We start from the raw sequence: 17,205 nt of genomic DNA, 5'->3' as shown, positions 1-17,205 counted from the left end.
TTAACCTTAAGATCTGTATACTCTTTGGTGATGATTCAAAATTTTATTTTTGAGTTATTGAGTATTGTGTAAAACAAGAGGCTCTCAAGAGCCTGAATCGCTCACCTGTTATTTTTTTTGCTTAAATCTTTCATCAATGATTATTTTTGCTTTTTACCCATATGTTCCATTTTAGCCATAGTGTCTATGTTTCTTGACGTACAAGGAAATGGAATACAAAATTTATACTAGATTCATTTGAGAAGATTTTTAAAGTTAAAAAACATAAAACAACTTGTGTAAAATTGTCCTTAAAGGGCAATAACTCCTTAAGGGGTCAATTGACAATTTTGGTCATATAATCTTTTTTGTAGATCTTACTTTGCTGAACATTTTTGCTGTTTACAGTGTATCTTTATCTTCAATAATATTCAAGATAATAACCAAAAACTGCAAAATTTCCTTAAAACAACCAATTTAGTGGCAGCAACCCAAAAATGGGTTGTTCGGTGTGTCTGAAAATTTCAGGGCTGATAGATCTTGACCTTTTGAACATTTTTACCCCATGTCAGATTTGCTCTAAATGCTTTAGTTTCTGAGATATAAGCCAAAAACTGCATTTCACCCCTATGTTCTATTTTTAGCCATGGCGACCATGTTTGTTGATGGATCAAAATTTCGGATACAATTCATAAACTAGATTCCTAAAGAAACATTCATTCAAAGTTAAGAAGTATTAGGCACAGTAGTTTCAGAAGAGAAGATTTTTAAATGTTAGCAAACTTGATGAACACATTGCGTTAAATTGTCTTTAAAGGGCCATTTCTCCTTAAGGGGTCAATTGACAAATTTTGGTCATATAATCTTTTTTGTAGATCTTACTTTGCTGAACATTTTTGCTGTTTACAGTGTATCTTTATCTTCAATAATATTCAAGATAATAACCAAAAACTGCAAAATTTCCTTAAAACAACCAATTTAGTGGCAGCAACCCAAAAATGGGTTGTTCGGTGTGTCTGAAAATTTCAGGGCTGATAGATCTTGACCTTTTGAACATTTTTACCCCATGTCAGATTTGCTCTAAATGCTTTAGTTTCTGAGATATAAGCCAAAAACTGCATTTCACCCCTATGTTCTATTTTTAGCCATGGCGACCATGTTTGTTGATGGATCAAAATTTCGGATACAATTCATAAACTAGATTCCTAAAGAAACATTCATTCAAAGTTAAGAAGTATTAGGCACAGTAGTTTCAGAAGAGAAGATTTTTAAATGTTAGCAAACTTGATGAACACATTGCGTTAAATTGTCTTTAAAGGGCCATTTCTCCTTAAGGGGTCAATTGACAAATTTTTTCATTTAATTTTTCTGTAGATCTTACTTTGCTGAACATTATTGCTGTTTACAGTTTATATCTATATATAATAATATTCAAGATAATAACAAAAAACTGCAAAATTTCCTCAAAACTACCAATTTAGTGGCAGCAACCCAACAATGGGTTGTTCGATTTGTCTGAAAATTTCAGGGCTGATAGATCTTGACCAATTGAACAATTTTATATAGTCAAATTTGCTATAAAAGCTTTAGTTTTGGAGATATAAGCCAAAAACTGCATTTGACCCATATGTTCTATTTTTAGCCATGGCGGCCATGTTTTTTGATGGATTAAAACTTTGGATACAATTTATAAACTAGATATCCTAAGGAACATTTAGATGAAGTTTGAAGGTATTTGGCCCAGTAGTTTTAGAGGAGAAGATTTTTAAATGTTAGCAAACTTGATGAACAAATTGTGTAAAATTGTCCTTAAAGGGCAATAACTCCTTAAGGGGTCAATTGACAATTTTGGTCATATTAAGTTTTTTGTAGATCTTACTTTACTGAACATTATTGCTGTTTACAGTTTATATCTATCTATAATAATATTCAAGATAATAACATAAAACTGCAAAATTTCCTTAAAACTACCAATTTAGTGGCAGCAACCCAACAATGAGTTGTTCGATTCGTCTTAAAATTTCAGGGCTGATAGATCTTGACCAATTGAACAATTTTATCCCATGTCAGATTTGCTCTAAAAGCTTTAGTTTTTGAGATATAAGCAAAAAACTGTATTTGACCCCTATGTTCTATTTTTAGCCATGGCGGCCATGTTTGTCGATGGATCAAATCTTCAGATATAATTTATAAACTAAATACCCTAAGGAACATTTAGTTAAAGTTTGAAGGTATTTGGCCCAGTAGTTTCAGAGGAGAAGATTTTTTAAATAGTTTACGACGACATACGACAACAGACGACGGACGACGACGGACGCCAAATGATGGCATAAGCTCACATGGGGCCCTTCGGGCCCCGTTGAGCTAAAAAGGGGGAGGGGTTTTTCACATGTCGCGCCGTATCTCAAAAACGATTTATGATTATTGCTTACAATTTTACACACTTCTTAGTTATATTAATCTAAAGATCTGTATACTTTTTGGTTTTGATTCAAAATTTTATTTTTGAGATATTGACTTTTTTTTTAAAAGGGGGGGGGGGGGGGGGGGGTTTCACATGTCGCGCCGTATCTCAAAAACGATTTATGATTATTGCTTAAAATTTTACACACTTCTTAGTTATATTAATTTTAAGATCTGTATACTTTTTGGTTTTGATTCAAAATTTTATTTTAGAGATATTGAGTTTTTTGTAAAAAAAAAAGGGGGTTTTCGCATGTCACGCCGTATGTCAGAAACTATTTATGCTTATTGCATAAAAATTCACACACACGCGTATCATGCGCTCATGGCGCAGCTGTTTATTTAAAGTAGTGTTCAAGTTGTGACCATTTGAAATTTGTTTTTTTTACAATTTCCCCTTAGACTTCTATAGTAAATCCCTATGTTCTATTTTTAGCCATGGTGGCCATGTTGGTTGGATGACAGGGTCATCGGATATATTATTCAATGAAGTTACCCAATTGAAAATTGTGGCTAAGTTTAATTCTATTTGTCCCAGTAAATTCAATGAAGAAGATTTTTGTAAAAGATAAAAAAAATTTACGAAAAAAATGTAAAAAATTTGACTATAAAGGGCAATAACTCCTTAAGGGGTCAATTGAAAATTTTGGTCATATTGACTTATTTGTAGATCTTCTTTGCTGAACATTATTGCTGTTTAGAGTTTATCTTTATCTATAATAAAGATAATAACCAAAAACTGCAAAATTTCCTTAAAATTACCAATATTCAGAGGCAGCAACCCAACGGGTTGTCTGATTCGTCTAAAAATTTCAGGGAAGATAGATCTTAATCTGCTGAACATTTTTACCCCATGTCAGATTTGCTCTACATGCTTTAGTTTCAGAGATATAAGCCAAAGACTGCATTTTAGTTTTTACCCCTATGTTCAAATTTTAGCCATGTCGGCCATCTTGGTTGGCAAGCGGGGTCATTGGACATTGTTTTTTTACAAGATACCCTAATGATGATTGTGGCCAAGTTTGGTTAAATTTGGCCCTATAGTTTCAAAGGAGAAGATTTTTGTAAAAGATTACAAAAATTTAAGAAAAACTGTTAAAAATTGACTATAAAGGGCAATAACTCCTTAAGGGGTCAATTGACAATTTTGGTCATGTTGACGTATTTGTAGATCTTACTTTGCTGGACATTATTTTGCTGTTTACAGTTTATCTTTATCTATAATAATATTCAAGATAACCAAAAACTGCAAAATTTTCTTAAAATTACCAATTCAGGGGCAGCAACCCAACAACGGGTTGTCTGATTCGTCTTAAATTTCAGGACAGTTAGATCTTAACCTGATTAACATTTTTACCCCACATCAGATTCTCTCTAAATGCTTTAGTTTCAGAGATATATGCCAAAAACTGCATTTTACACCTATGTTCTATTTTTAGCCATGTCGGCTATCTTGGTTGGCAGGCGGGGTCATCGGACACATCTTTTAAACTATATACCCTAATGATGATTGTGGCCAAGTTTGGTTAAATTTTGCCCAGTATTTCCAGAGGAGATTTTTGTAAAAATTAACGACAACGGACGACGACGGACGCCAAGTGATGAGAATAGCTCAATAGGCCCTTCGGGCCAGGTGAGCTAAAAATGGATCAAAATCGTCATTAAAAGGCAAAAACTCCAATTTTCGAACTGTACTCTTATTTGTATATTGTCTTGTTGATAATTTTTGCTTATTTAAGATTCTATCTATTATAGTTTTTTTTCAGATATAAGGCAAATATGAAAAAAATGGTAAAAATCATCATTAAGGAGAAAAAAGTTAAATAAGGAGTTGTTTGACCATTACAACCATGTAACGTGTTAAACCTATTTGTAGATCTTGTCTTGCTGCTCCTTTTTGCTGGTATAAATTTCTATATACATGTAATAGTTTTCAGATATAAGGCAAAAACAAAAAAAAAAGAATGGTAAAAATTGTCATTACAGGGTTAAACTCCAATAAGACAGGTTGTCAGACAATTCCAACCATGTTGACTTATGTGTAGATTTTATCAACTGTACTTGATGTTTAAAGTTTATCTCTGTATATTATAATTTTCAAGATAATAGGCAAACTTGGGTAAAAATGGTAAAATTTGTTGTTTAAGGGCAATAACTCCTTTAAGAAGTCGTCAGACAGTTTTTATGTCAATGTCAAGGACCTCACCATTTTTATAATTTTTTCATCAGTCAGATTTCTCTATCTATAACACTTTTCAAGATAACAGACAAAACTTGCACTTTACCCATATGTTCTTTAATTACTCATGTCGGCCATGTTTGTCGGCAGGTGGGGTCATTTGACACATTTGTTTTGTGACAATATAAGTTCCCCCATAATATTTGTTCCAAAGAACTTTTAGCATATAACAAAAGTTCCATTTGGAACTTTCCTTATATAATATCTTATCCAATGCTAGTATAAGAAAATTTCCTTTACAAAGGATAACATATTACATAAGTAAAGTTCCCAATGGAACTTTTGTTATATGCTTAAAGTTCTTTGGAATAAATATTATGGACAACGTTTTATTTAATAAAAGTTCCAGGAATATTTGTAATATTATAAGAGTTCCAGGGAAATTTGTTATATTATAAAAAGTTCAAGGAATATTTGTTATATTATAAAAGTTCTAGGAATATTTGTTATATTATAAACGTTCCAGGCATATTGGAATATTGTCTGTATTATAAATGTTCCAGGAATAGTTATCATGGTTATAAGATAATTAAAGTTCTAGAAATATTTATTATATGATCAAAGTTCTAGGAATATATAATTCATATGATGAAGACATAATCTTTCAATCAGTTTAATTGAAGTCTGGAGCTGGCATGTCAGTTAACTGCTAGTAGTCTGTTGTTATTTATGTATTATTGTCATTTTGTTTATTTTCTTTGTTTACATCTTCTGACATCAGACTCGGACTTCTCTTGAACTGAATTTTAATGTGCGTATTGTTATGCGTTTACTTTTCTACATTGGCTAGAGGTATAGGGGGAGGGTTGAGATCTCATAAACTTGTTTAACCCCGCCGCATTTTTGCGCCTGTCCCAAGTCAGGAGCCTCTAGCCATTGTTAGTCTTGTATTATTTTTAATTTTAGTTTCTTGTGTACAATTTGGAGTTTAGTATGGCGTTCATTATCACTGAACTAGTATATATATTTGTTTAGGGGCCAGCTGAAGGACGCCTCCGGGTGCGGGAATTTCTCGCTGCATTGAAGACCTGTTGGTGACCTTCTGCTGTTGTCTGTTCTATGGTCGGGTTGTTGCCTCTTTGACACATTCCCCATTTCCATTCTCAATTTTATTCAATATCCAAAATTATTTCTATCTACAAATGTATGGGAGTAAATTTCCAATAATAAAGTACAGGCATTTTCATCTGATTTGTGGCTAACTTCATGCTTGACTCTAGTTTAAGCTAAACTTTCTTCATTGGTACAGACTAACGGACCATTTAGTTAAGTAAGTCACAGTGGAGCATGCAGTAATAAAATATTAAAAATATATATTCTTACCTTGTTTAGAATAACAGCCATCGTTTAACAGGTTGGGAACAAACCCTCTACATGGTGTTTTTACCTGTATAGAGTGATAATCCTTCTATAGGGGGATACAAATATCCCTCTATAGAGGGGTATTTTTCTTTAGACTGGATTTAGAGCAAAATAGGGCAGATTGGCATTTTCTAGTTATATTGGCTATAATCTATAGCATTGTCAGTTTAGCAGTAAACTGGTCATATACAAATTAAATTAAGTACATCAATTGATGCATACAATGCTATAGATTATAGCCAATATAACTAGAAAATGCCAAGCTGCCCTATTTTGCTCACTCTATACAGGTAAAAACACCATGTAGAGGGTTTGTTTCCAACCTGTAAATATGAAAAAATTTTGTTGTATTCCTCAGACTCCATTCTTTGGATGTACAACATGTACAGGTAAATGTCATGTGACGTGAACATTAATTATGATGTAATCAGGTGTAAAAAAATCAATTGACACTCTTTCTTTAAGATGGTACATAACATTACAGGGAGATAACTCTGTAAAAATCAGCTGAACGTTTTAATCACGTTCTATTGTTTATGAAATATTAAGCTTCTAAATGATCAAAATTAGTGTTTGTCAAACTGCTATAATCCAATGAAATTTTTCCGATAAAGTGTGTGGTTCAAGTTTTTAAAATTTTTTATATTTTTGTGAAAGGATCAAAGTAAATATTTTGTCAAAATTTTATGAAAATTAAACGAGCCAAATTAATTTTAGTCGAGATGTTTGGTACCACCTTAAAGGAACAAATATTAAGAAACCATATGACGTTTTAGTTCCAGAAAAATATCTTATGAAGGTGGAAATAATATTATGTAATGTGTGTTCCCAAGAACTTTTATACCCATGGTTTTGTTGCAGGGTGAACAAGTATTATGCGTAACAAATATATGTTCACATACGCATGTCCAAGATTGAGGACTAATAATGTTTAAATTATCATACACAAAACTATTTTTGTTTGAAACTTTGATTATATAAGTCGATTTAGTAAACTAAAGTGACACGTGTTATGCTATAAATAAATGTCCTGAATAACTATACTGTAAACTAAACGGGGAAAATAGATATCCGATAACGTAATGTCGATGCAATTGCATAATAACTCTTAAGTTAACAAAGTAGAACATATATGCAGTGCACTGCCGTTTGTCAGAAAATGTAAAATGTATTCATACAAGCCTTATAAACGTTCTTTTATTGTAACAATGCACATTTATAGTGTACTAGTCATTAACTTTTAGAGACTTTTAAAGACATATGAAGAGCTCGATGAAGAGTAGTGCATTCCTTTATGTTTATTTATTTATGTGAATTGTGGGGTCGTCATGGTCATGTGATCGTTGCTAAACATATATCGGTTGCTTTCAAACCACAATCAGCAAAATGATGATATTAATTCTAAACTTACCTTTCTCATTTTGTGGGAATATAAATTATGTCTGTATGCATTAGGCAATTGTGCAGAAAATCTCATTTCCAGTTCCGTTATCATTATAGTAAAGGGAGGTTATAAATATCTCCCATGCAAATACGTTAGGTTTCACAAGAGCGCAATTATTCGTAATGCATTTTTCCATAAGGGAATGTTCAATATTTAATTTCTCGAAGACTACACAAACTGCACAAGAATAATAGTTACCCTGAAAAGTGTCCAGGGGTAAGCCTACCAGAACAGAAACTAGAAAACAATGGGTAACATTTTCCGACGTCCATTCGTGTTACTAGAATTGTCAGCGTTGCTTAACAGCTAAAACAATATATATATATGGTCATGCAGCAAAAATTGACATTATATGCAGTTAAAAACAACATCATTTTTTTGTATGAATGGAAAAGGCAAATTTTCAATGGTATCGACGTGCAAAACTGGAGCATATTTTCTATACTTTGTAAAATATGAATTTGCTTTTCTGGATTTTAGTGTAAACAATATTTTATTTTGAAAATAATAACGTAAACATTACAATATGACAGGATTGGAAAACAAGTGAATTTTCACTTTTACAAATTCCTCTCCCATATGATATAATAAAAGATGGATGGAGTCAGAAATATGTTTTTAACTGAGATAAGAAGTATTTGTTGACCAAATTCACAACTGAACTACAGTGCTATCAAACTACACAGGTATAAATATAAATTAACGACAATTTAATTTATACATAATTATATATCTCAATGCATGTATATGAAATTCACACGAATCTCTTTGTTTTAAGAATAAAATCTTGAATAATGAGAAAGTTATCAGAATTCTCAATGTCGGACACCAAAGGATTACCATACAGTAAGTTATGTATAATAGGCTGACATGACAAGTTACTCAGCATAAATTCTCTAAGTAATTGGTATTGCGGACAACGCAATAAAAGTGTTCAGATGTTTCAATATGTCTACATTTACAAAAAGGATCAGTAACTAAATTTTTTCTATACAAATGTTCATTCAGACCACTGCTCTCAGTTCTAATTCTAGTGTGCAAAATTTGTCCTAGTCTACTACCACTATAAAAATATTTTGGGACAACCCAAGTTTTCTTCAAATACTTCTTAAATATATATAAAGAAGAATTTCTGATATTAATTGGAATCTCGTTCCAAAGACGGACAGTAGAAGGAAGAAACTGTTATGATAATAATTCGTTCGTGCAGGCATGTGAGGCACATTTCCTGCGTTGCGTGTCCCATACGAATGTGATTGGCCAAAGTTGGTAGGGACTAGATTTGAAAGATAGGCTGGAGAGTTATCTATCTGATGAAACAAAATAAGCTTGTGATTTTTTCGCCTTTCCCTGAGAGTTTCCCACCCGGTCTCTTTTAGAAGAATTTGTAGACTTGTTAACTTAGTAGCCCCAGTAACTATACGTGCTGCCTCATAATTAATTTGTTCCAGTGGATCTTTCAAATATTCTGGACAATTATCCCAGATTACATCGGCGTACTCTAAAATAGGTCGAACATATGAAAAATACATGACTTCAAGCGTTTTCCAGTCTGCCTTGAACTTAAGCCTTCTTCACATATTCAGACGGACAGATTCTTGTGCTATGATGCCATCAATTTGTATTTTCCAGCTGCCGTCACTCAAAAAATGTAAACCAAGGTGTTTGTGTGACTCGACAGTGTTTATTACATTACTATCCATGATTAATGACGGATGATGATCAGGGTCTTTTTTTCTAGATATAATCATTGATTCAGTTTTCTTCGGGTTAAACTTCACTAACCATTCATCTGCCCATTTTTGAATTCGATGCATATCATAATTTAGAGTAACAGAAGTAACCAGAGGATTTTCGACAACTGCATATATGCTTGTGTCGTCAGCAAATAGCTTAATATGACAATTAACCTCATTTACAATATCATAAATAAAAACTAAAAATAACAATGGACCCAAAATAGATCCTTGAGGAACACCAGAGTTAATGTCTGTCAAGGAGGACACTTGCCCATTAATAACCACCCTTTGTTTACGGTCAGCCAAATAATTTTTGAGCCAAAGAAGAAGATTCCCAGTTATACCCATCTTTTTTAGTTTAAATAGTAAACCTCTATGCCATACGCGGTCAAAGGCTTTACTTATATCAAAGAAGACAATTCTGATATCTTTTCCCTCATCTAAGGCCTTACTAAAAACATGAGTCAAGTATAATAGCTGGTTACGAGTTGGATCTTTTAACATAAACCCCGACTGGTGTTCCGACAAGAGATCCCTTATAAAGTTCATAATATGATTATATATACATCTTTCAAAAGTTTTACTTATAACACTCAACAATGAGATGGGTCGATAATTACCAATATAATTTCTTTCGTCCTTCTTAAAAACAGGAATAACATTAGCTAATTTCCAAGCTATTGGATAATACATTTTAGTCAAACTTAGATTGAATATATAGCACAAAGGTTTCGCTAAAATATCTGAGGCAATTTTCAAAAGTCTTGGGCTAATTCCATCAGGACCAGATGCTTTATTAACATTGGTTATTTGTAGAATGTCGTTCACTTCATGCTCCTGAAGAATTATATTGTCAAGACACGTGACGGGAGGAGTATCGTCAGTAGGAACAGACATGTTTTCATCAGAAATGTTTTGACTGCGACGCAAAAAAAGCATTAAAAGCTTCAGCTTTATCAATATCGTTATATAAAAAATCATTGTTGTCGAGAAGTGGTGGGATGTCAGATTCTCTGGACTTAAATCCAGCTAGATGTGATGCTGTTATCCACCAACTTCTTATACTCAATGAGTCAGACCGTAATTTCGCAACGAGATCGTCGATATAGTCTTGTTTTTGTTTTCGGACTAGATTTACGGTCTTGTTTCGAAACTTTCGAAGTTTTGACCAGTGCTCTGGAAGATTAGACTTCTTCGCTCTTTTGTTCATCCTATTTCGCTTTCTGATTGCGCGACGAATAGTATTGTTTATCCACGGCGGATCTGTCTTCCTAACTATTATGATTTTATTAGGAATCGATTCCGCTGCGGTTTTCAATAGAATTGGTGTAAAAGTCTCTACAAGAAGATCGACATCGTTATTTCCATCTATTATGAAATTTTCCCAATCGACTGCGGACATTTTTTCTCGGAATAAATTAAGATCCCCTCTGTCATACAGCCAAATTCGACGCTTAAAGCACGTTTGAGAAGGTTTCTCAATTTTTATTATTCCGAATGTCGGACAATGATATCTAATGTTTGCGTGTAGGAACGGATGACCAACATGAACAAGATCGATTACAATCCTTTTATTAGCAATCACTAGATCTAAACAGGAAGTCGAATTTTCCGTAAAATGTGTAGGTTCGTCGATAAACTGAAACATATCATATTTTCGGATGATATTTTTCATTCGGACATTACTTGGTTTCAGATAGTCTTCATTGAAGTCCCCCAAAACGACAATGTTTTCAACTCCTGTATCAACTGCTTGATCCAGAGAGTGTTCGATAAGCGTAGAAGAATTATCACCAGAATCTGGTGGTCTATAAAATACACCCATTAACACTCTTTTGTGACTTTTAGCTTGAATCTCAACCCAAAGACTTTCTATACCACTGACATCTAAATCATGTCTTTGTACAACATGTAGATTATTTTTAACATAAATGGCTACACCCCCACCGTTTCTCCCAACACGGTCATTTCTAAGTGGTCGATGAAAACTGCCCAAAAATATGTCTTGATCATTAATATTCGAATTAAGCCTTGTTTCACTAAAGCAGAGAACATCAATACTTTTTAGTTCCGCATTGATTATATCTAACTCTGGATTTTGCAAACCTTATTGGATAAGTTTTCGATTAAAAGTAATTCGAATATCATGTATCATCCTCCAGCATGCAATCAGAAGCTGTACAAAAATTCTATTCTGAGTATCATCTTGTGCTGGGGGTTGGGAGGGGGGACTTTCCGGTAAAATGTAAACAATTTTTTACAGATTTCAGCTGACGGATATTCTGCCAAGACCACGTTAGGAGTGGGAGTTCGTACACTCAACGCTTTTACAATCTCCACCCCCCCCCCCCCTAAAAAAAAATATAAATAGAAGCATTCAATGGTTATGATTACATGTTTATGCTGCAACCATGAACATGTAAGTTATACATATCAAGCTTAGTCAGTAGGAAATTTAGTGAAAAAGAACAAAAGAAAATTACCTTTTTTATGATAGAGTCGAGAAAATCAATAATAAAACAATGCCGGTTACGACACTTATCAAAAGTTATTTCTAAATAACACTTGTACATTTTAAAGAAATCACTTGTTGAATTGTTTCATAAGAAATAAACTATGATAGATGCAAGTAAACGATGTTTTATGTTCAGTATATCTATTGAGATAATTGCATAGAAGCTTGTGAAACTGAAATCTGAAAAATGCCCATCTTTGCTGCATATTGATAAAAAAGAAAATGGAAAATACCATGTACATACCAAATATAAAGGATTTTTTTTTAAAGACAAGTGCCTGTGATTAAAGGAGAGAAATGATAATATTAAATGGAAGTTTTGTTTTTATTTTAACTTATTTCTATCTTTTTTTTTACTTTACCAGAACGTTTTCCAGTGAATTTATAATTGATAGCGTCTTTGCTAAAGTGGGACAAACATTGAAAAGTAATGTAAATGTTGAAATCAAAAGGACATTTTTTATCATGCAAGGTCAATGAACCGTGCATGGTCTAAGGTGACTTTGTCATATAGTTCAACAGGTAAACCATGCAAACGTTTCAAGGTCAGTGGACTATGGGTGGCATATCTGAAGGGGAAGTGACCAAAATATATCTAAGGAAATGAGAGTTGCCAACAACGGCATACCAAATATCGGTAGTTTTTCCATAAACTGATCTACTCACAAACTTATACGTGTAAAGTAATCAAACATTTCAAAGTCATTGACGTGGCGGGACTAAATAATCTCCATGGAAATAAGACGTGCAAATGCTTATACAACTTCAAATCAGTTATCATTGACCTACTACTAGTGGATCCCCTAAAACTGAATAATCACAAACTAATAAAAATACATATATATTAAGCAAAGTATAGAGTCAATAGACCATGACTTAGGGGGCAGGGCTAAATAATGTCCATGGAAATTAAATGTGCAAATGCTTCCACCATGTATTCCAAAGTATTAAATTAAATTGCCACTATATTACTTCCATGAACTGACTTAATCATAATCACAAACTCATAATCACAAACTTCTACACTCAGTGTTGACGCCACCGCCGACGCGACCTCCGGAAACAGCACGCATAGGACTTGCTTTTTCCATTTGTCGAGTCATGACACAAAGTTTCACCGAAATCTGTTAATACAAGTTAAATAATTTTGGTCAATGATGTCATACGGTTCACAGTTCAACAAAAAAAATATAAAATTTCCAATATTGTATAACATTTTCATTTTATGGATATATGTTAAAGTTTATTAATAATTTCTTATCTAATTAGTAAATTCAGATGATTCAAAGAACTCTTGATTTTGAACGTGTGAGTGAAACAAATGACGGAAATATATTAGTCAAAACCTCAAGTTGTGATACATTTTCTGCACTGGATTGTTACCATTTGAATTATCCCTCTTCGTGCATGTTAAATTTAAACAGTTATTGTGAATATATAACAAATACAACATCCTGAACATATAATATAATTATCACTGAACTTGTCATGTACGAGAACTAGTATATTTTATTTTAAGATAGAGCTACTTTTCTATATTCAGAGTTAGTTTCATCCGTGTGTGCGTGCGCAAATATTCGATACCAGCAGGATAATGTGGAGAAAAAAACTTCCGAAGCAAGGTTGTCGTCTCTCCGAAATTTCCCGCAGTGCCGATTTAGCTTCGGTCCACATCCCTTTTATTATTTTCTGTTTTATTGATTTTCTCAATTTAAATCCTTTTATTTTTTTACTATTATTAACACAATCTAACTATGGAAGCAATTTAGATATGCCTGGGAACAGTATATCTAACCAAAATATGTTCCTGGCCGATGATATGCCAACACACTTCTCTTATTTTAAAGGTTTTAAAAATCTATGGCATGGTATTGGTTGCAAAAATTTGATATTTATCATTTAAATGCAATATTTTTTATTCAATTGGTATATTTCTTCATTTGAATGCAATATTTTTTTATTTGAATGGTATATTTTTTCATTTAAATGCAATATTTTTTATTCAAATGGTAAAATATGTCATTCAAATGCAATGTTTTTTATTCAATTGGTATATTTCTTCATTTAAATGCAATATTTTTTATTTAAATGGTATAATTTGTCATTCAAATGCAATATTTTTTATTCAAATGGTATAGTAGTTTTTTTATTTATTTGCAATAATTGCATTATGGGAAATTCTTTGACGTCTTAAGGTCAAATTTGCAACAGCGTTTCTGATTGGTCGGTAATTGTTTGGATTTCCCCCTTTCTTTCTAAACATGAGTGACCAAGAATTAAAAAAAGCGTCAGAATATCGCCCCTCTAACTAAATCTGGCGTTCGTGCGAGTCCTGCACTGGCTGTTAAAATCTTCTGGTCCTAACTATTATTTCTATTGCAAAATTTCGATGGTCAAAACGTTCGGACCACCACTTTTCAAAAACTTTCATTGTATATGGATCTATATGCAAGTATATCGGTTTTTTAACTAGATTAGACACCGTTGATTTTCCCGTTTGAATGGTTTTTACTAGTAATTTTTTGGGAGCCCTTTATAGCTTGCTGTTCGGTGTGAGCCAAGGCTCCGTGTTGAAGACCGTACTTTGACCTATTATGGTTTACATTTACAAATTATGACTTGGAAGGAGAGTTGTCTCATTGGCACTCATACCACATCTTCTTATATCTATATTCAACATAAACCAGACGTTTCTCATACTGTTTTCTTTTTTAATAAATCCTTTGCTGCGCGCTGTGTACTGATGGATACTTCAGTCTGGGAGAACAAGATTTATTCCAGTACTAGTTGTAGTTAGCTTTGAGCAAACTTCCAGTAATTGTAAATACTCTTATGTCGGTGCGTTGTGTCTATTGTCTTAATGTTATTTTTTTTTTGTGTGTCTCATACCGATCTTTTGAGTTAATCTAATTGCAACTGATTAGTGCAGGGTTTTCTTTTATTGTACTGTTACACCACTGTCCCAGCTTCGGGATGGGTTGAATGCCGCTCACAAATATGTTGTTGTACTGTTACACCACTGTCCCAGGTTAGGGGAGGATTGAGATCCCGCTAACATGTTTGACCCCGCCACATTCTGTATGTATGCATGTGCTTGTCCCAAGTCAGGAGCCTGTAATTCGGTGGTTGCCTTTTGTTGCTGTGTTATACATATTTGTGTTTCGTTCATTTTTTTATACATTAATTTGGCCGTTAGTTTTCTCGTTTGAATTGTTTTACATTTGTGATTTCGGGGCCTTTTATATAGCTGACTATGTGGTAGGCTTTGCTTATTGTCGAAGGCCGTACGAAGACTTATAGCTGTTGATTTCTGTTTAATTTGGTCTCTTGTGGAGAGTTGTCTCATTTGCAATCATACGGTACCACATCTTCGTTTTTATATCAACCCTGCACTATTCTTTATTTGCCTGTCCCAGGTCAGGAGCCTGTAGATTAGTGGTTGTCGTTGGTTCATATCTCGACCCGTAATTGATATTTTGCAAATTGTTTTGTTATGTATAATTAGGTCGTTAGTTTTTTTCGTTTGAATTGTTCACACTTTTTATGTCGGACCTTTTATAGACGACTTTACAGTATCAGGTTTTTGTCATTGTTGAAGGCCTTACGATTGTGTATAATTGCTTACATCCACTTCATATTTGAACTCCGGTGGATAGTTGTCTTATTAGCAATCATATCCCATCTCTTCGTTTTTATATTTTATACCTGACTTCTAAACTCGTGTTTTCCTGAACAAGCGTGAAATATTTGTCACTGGGCGTTAACAATTAGCAACAAAACAATCAATCAATTTAAACTTGTGTTAAATAAGAGGAAAACCATTTGATATTTATTTATTTGTTGGGGTGGGGGACAGAAGGATTTCATATATATGAGTATGGATGCCTGGTAAGAGCTGAAAAATAGGCAAGATTAGCGACAGATTAAAATGAATAATAATGCCCTCTCTTCCCTTCCCCATCCTTTATCTATAAATGTAAACTGACCACTACGGAATAGCCCAATAGTGTTGAAAAAAGCGTTTAACACCAATCAATCAAAATCCCTTACCTAGAATATCAAATAATCGTCCCTTAACTATTATTGTCCGGTGAGTTCTTATATTTATCCAGCTTATCGTCCTACAGGGATGTCTTACTAAAGCTTTCATACCATAAAACGTTTATAACCAATTTATCCCGAATTGTCTTTATTAAAGAATTAGTTCCGGAGTATCACAGCTTAGGTCTCTTCTTGTGGGTCTCTGGTTCTGCTGTCGTAATTAGGTGATTTTTTTTCTACATGAAGCAAAAAAGATGGGGCTTTGTCCAAATAATTATAACGTTCTTGAAGGCTTTTTACTCTTTTTGTATGTTTGCCTTCCTGCAACGTCTCTGAGGATCAAGAAAAGAAAAAATGATATAGCATCAGAGAACATCATGATTACATGTATCTTGACTTAGAGGGGGGACTAGCTATGCATTTTTTTTTTATTTCAATGTGTAGACTGTCGGGGAGTTTCTTCAGAAAGGGGTTTCATTGGAGGCGTTTTTGCCATGCACGCAGGCATCTGTTTCTATCCATGAACAGGTTGTGTGTCAAAATAATTATTATTACTTGTCACTCGCATTTTTTGCTCGACTTGGCCATTATTGGCATTAACAGCCAGTGCACGAACTCGCACGAACGCCAAATTTAGTTAGAGGGGCGATATTCCGACGCGTTGTTTTAATTCTTGGTCACTCATGTTTAGAAAGAAAGGGGGAAATCCAAACAATTACCGACCAATCAGAAATGTTGTTGCAAATTTGACCTTAAGACGTCAAAGAATTTCCCATAATGCAATTATTGCATATAAATAAAAAAAAAACTATTATACCAATTGAATAAAAAATATTGCATTTGAATGACAAATTATACCATTTTATAAAAAATATTGCATTTAAATGAAAAATTGTACCATTTAAATAAAAAAAAAAATGCATTTAAATGAAAAAATATACCATTCAAATAAAATAAATTTGCATTTAAATGAAGAAATATACCAATTTAATAAAAAATATTGCATTTAAATGAAGAAATATACCAATTGAATAAAAATATTGCATTTGAACAAGGATTTGTATAGTGAGACTCTATACAAATCCTTGATTTGAATGACAAATTATACCATTTAAATGAAAAAATATACCATTCAAATAAAAAAAATATTGCATTTAAATGAAGAAATATACCAACTGAATAAAAAATATTGCATTTGAATGACGAATTATACCATTTGAATAAAAAATATTGCATTTAAATGAAAAAATATACCATTCAAATAAAAAAAAATTGCATTTAAATGAAGAAATATACCAATTGAATAAAAAATATTGCATTTAAATGAAGAAATATACCAATTGAATAAAAAATATTGCAATTGAATGACAAATTATACCAATTGAATAAAAAATATTGCATTTGAATGACAAATTATACCATT

The 17,205-nt window shown here is 32.9% G+C and overlaps 2 protein-coding genes across 2 annotated transcripts in view; both read right to left on the bottom strand.

Annotated features, from left to right (window-relative positions):
• Positions 1 to 7,512, bottom strand: part of LOC127706549 (uncharacterized) — a 58,826-nt gene extending 51,314 nt beyond the window's left edge. Inside the window, exon 1 of the mRNA XM_052211205.1 lies at positions 7,455 to 7,512. The gene's annotated coding sequence lies outside the window, so the exon portion shown is untranslated. The remainder of the gene's footprint in view (positions 1 to 7,454) is intronic.
• LOC127705670 (transcription factor egl-13-like) overlaps positions 1 to 17,205 on the bottom strand; it is a 126,800-nt gene that overhangs the window by 17,513 nt on the left and 92,082 nt on the right. The window lies entirely within an intron of this gene.

This window comes from Mytilus californianus, unplaced genomic scaffold (assembly GCF_021869535.1).
Source record: "Mytilus californianus isolate M0D057914Y unplaced genomic scaffold, xbMytCali1.0.p SCAF_6, whole genome shotgun sequence".
In the NCBI taxonomy this organism is placed as follows: domain Eukaryota; kingdom Metazoa; phylum Mollusca; class Bivalvia; order Mytilida; family Mytilidae; genus Mytilus; species Mytilus californianus.
Note: the sequence above shows the minus strand (reverse complement) of the source record. Positions and strands in the feature narration are given on the sequence as shown.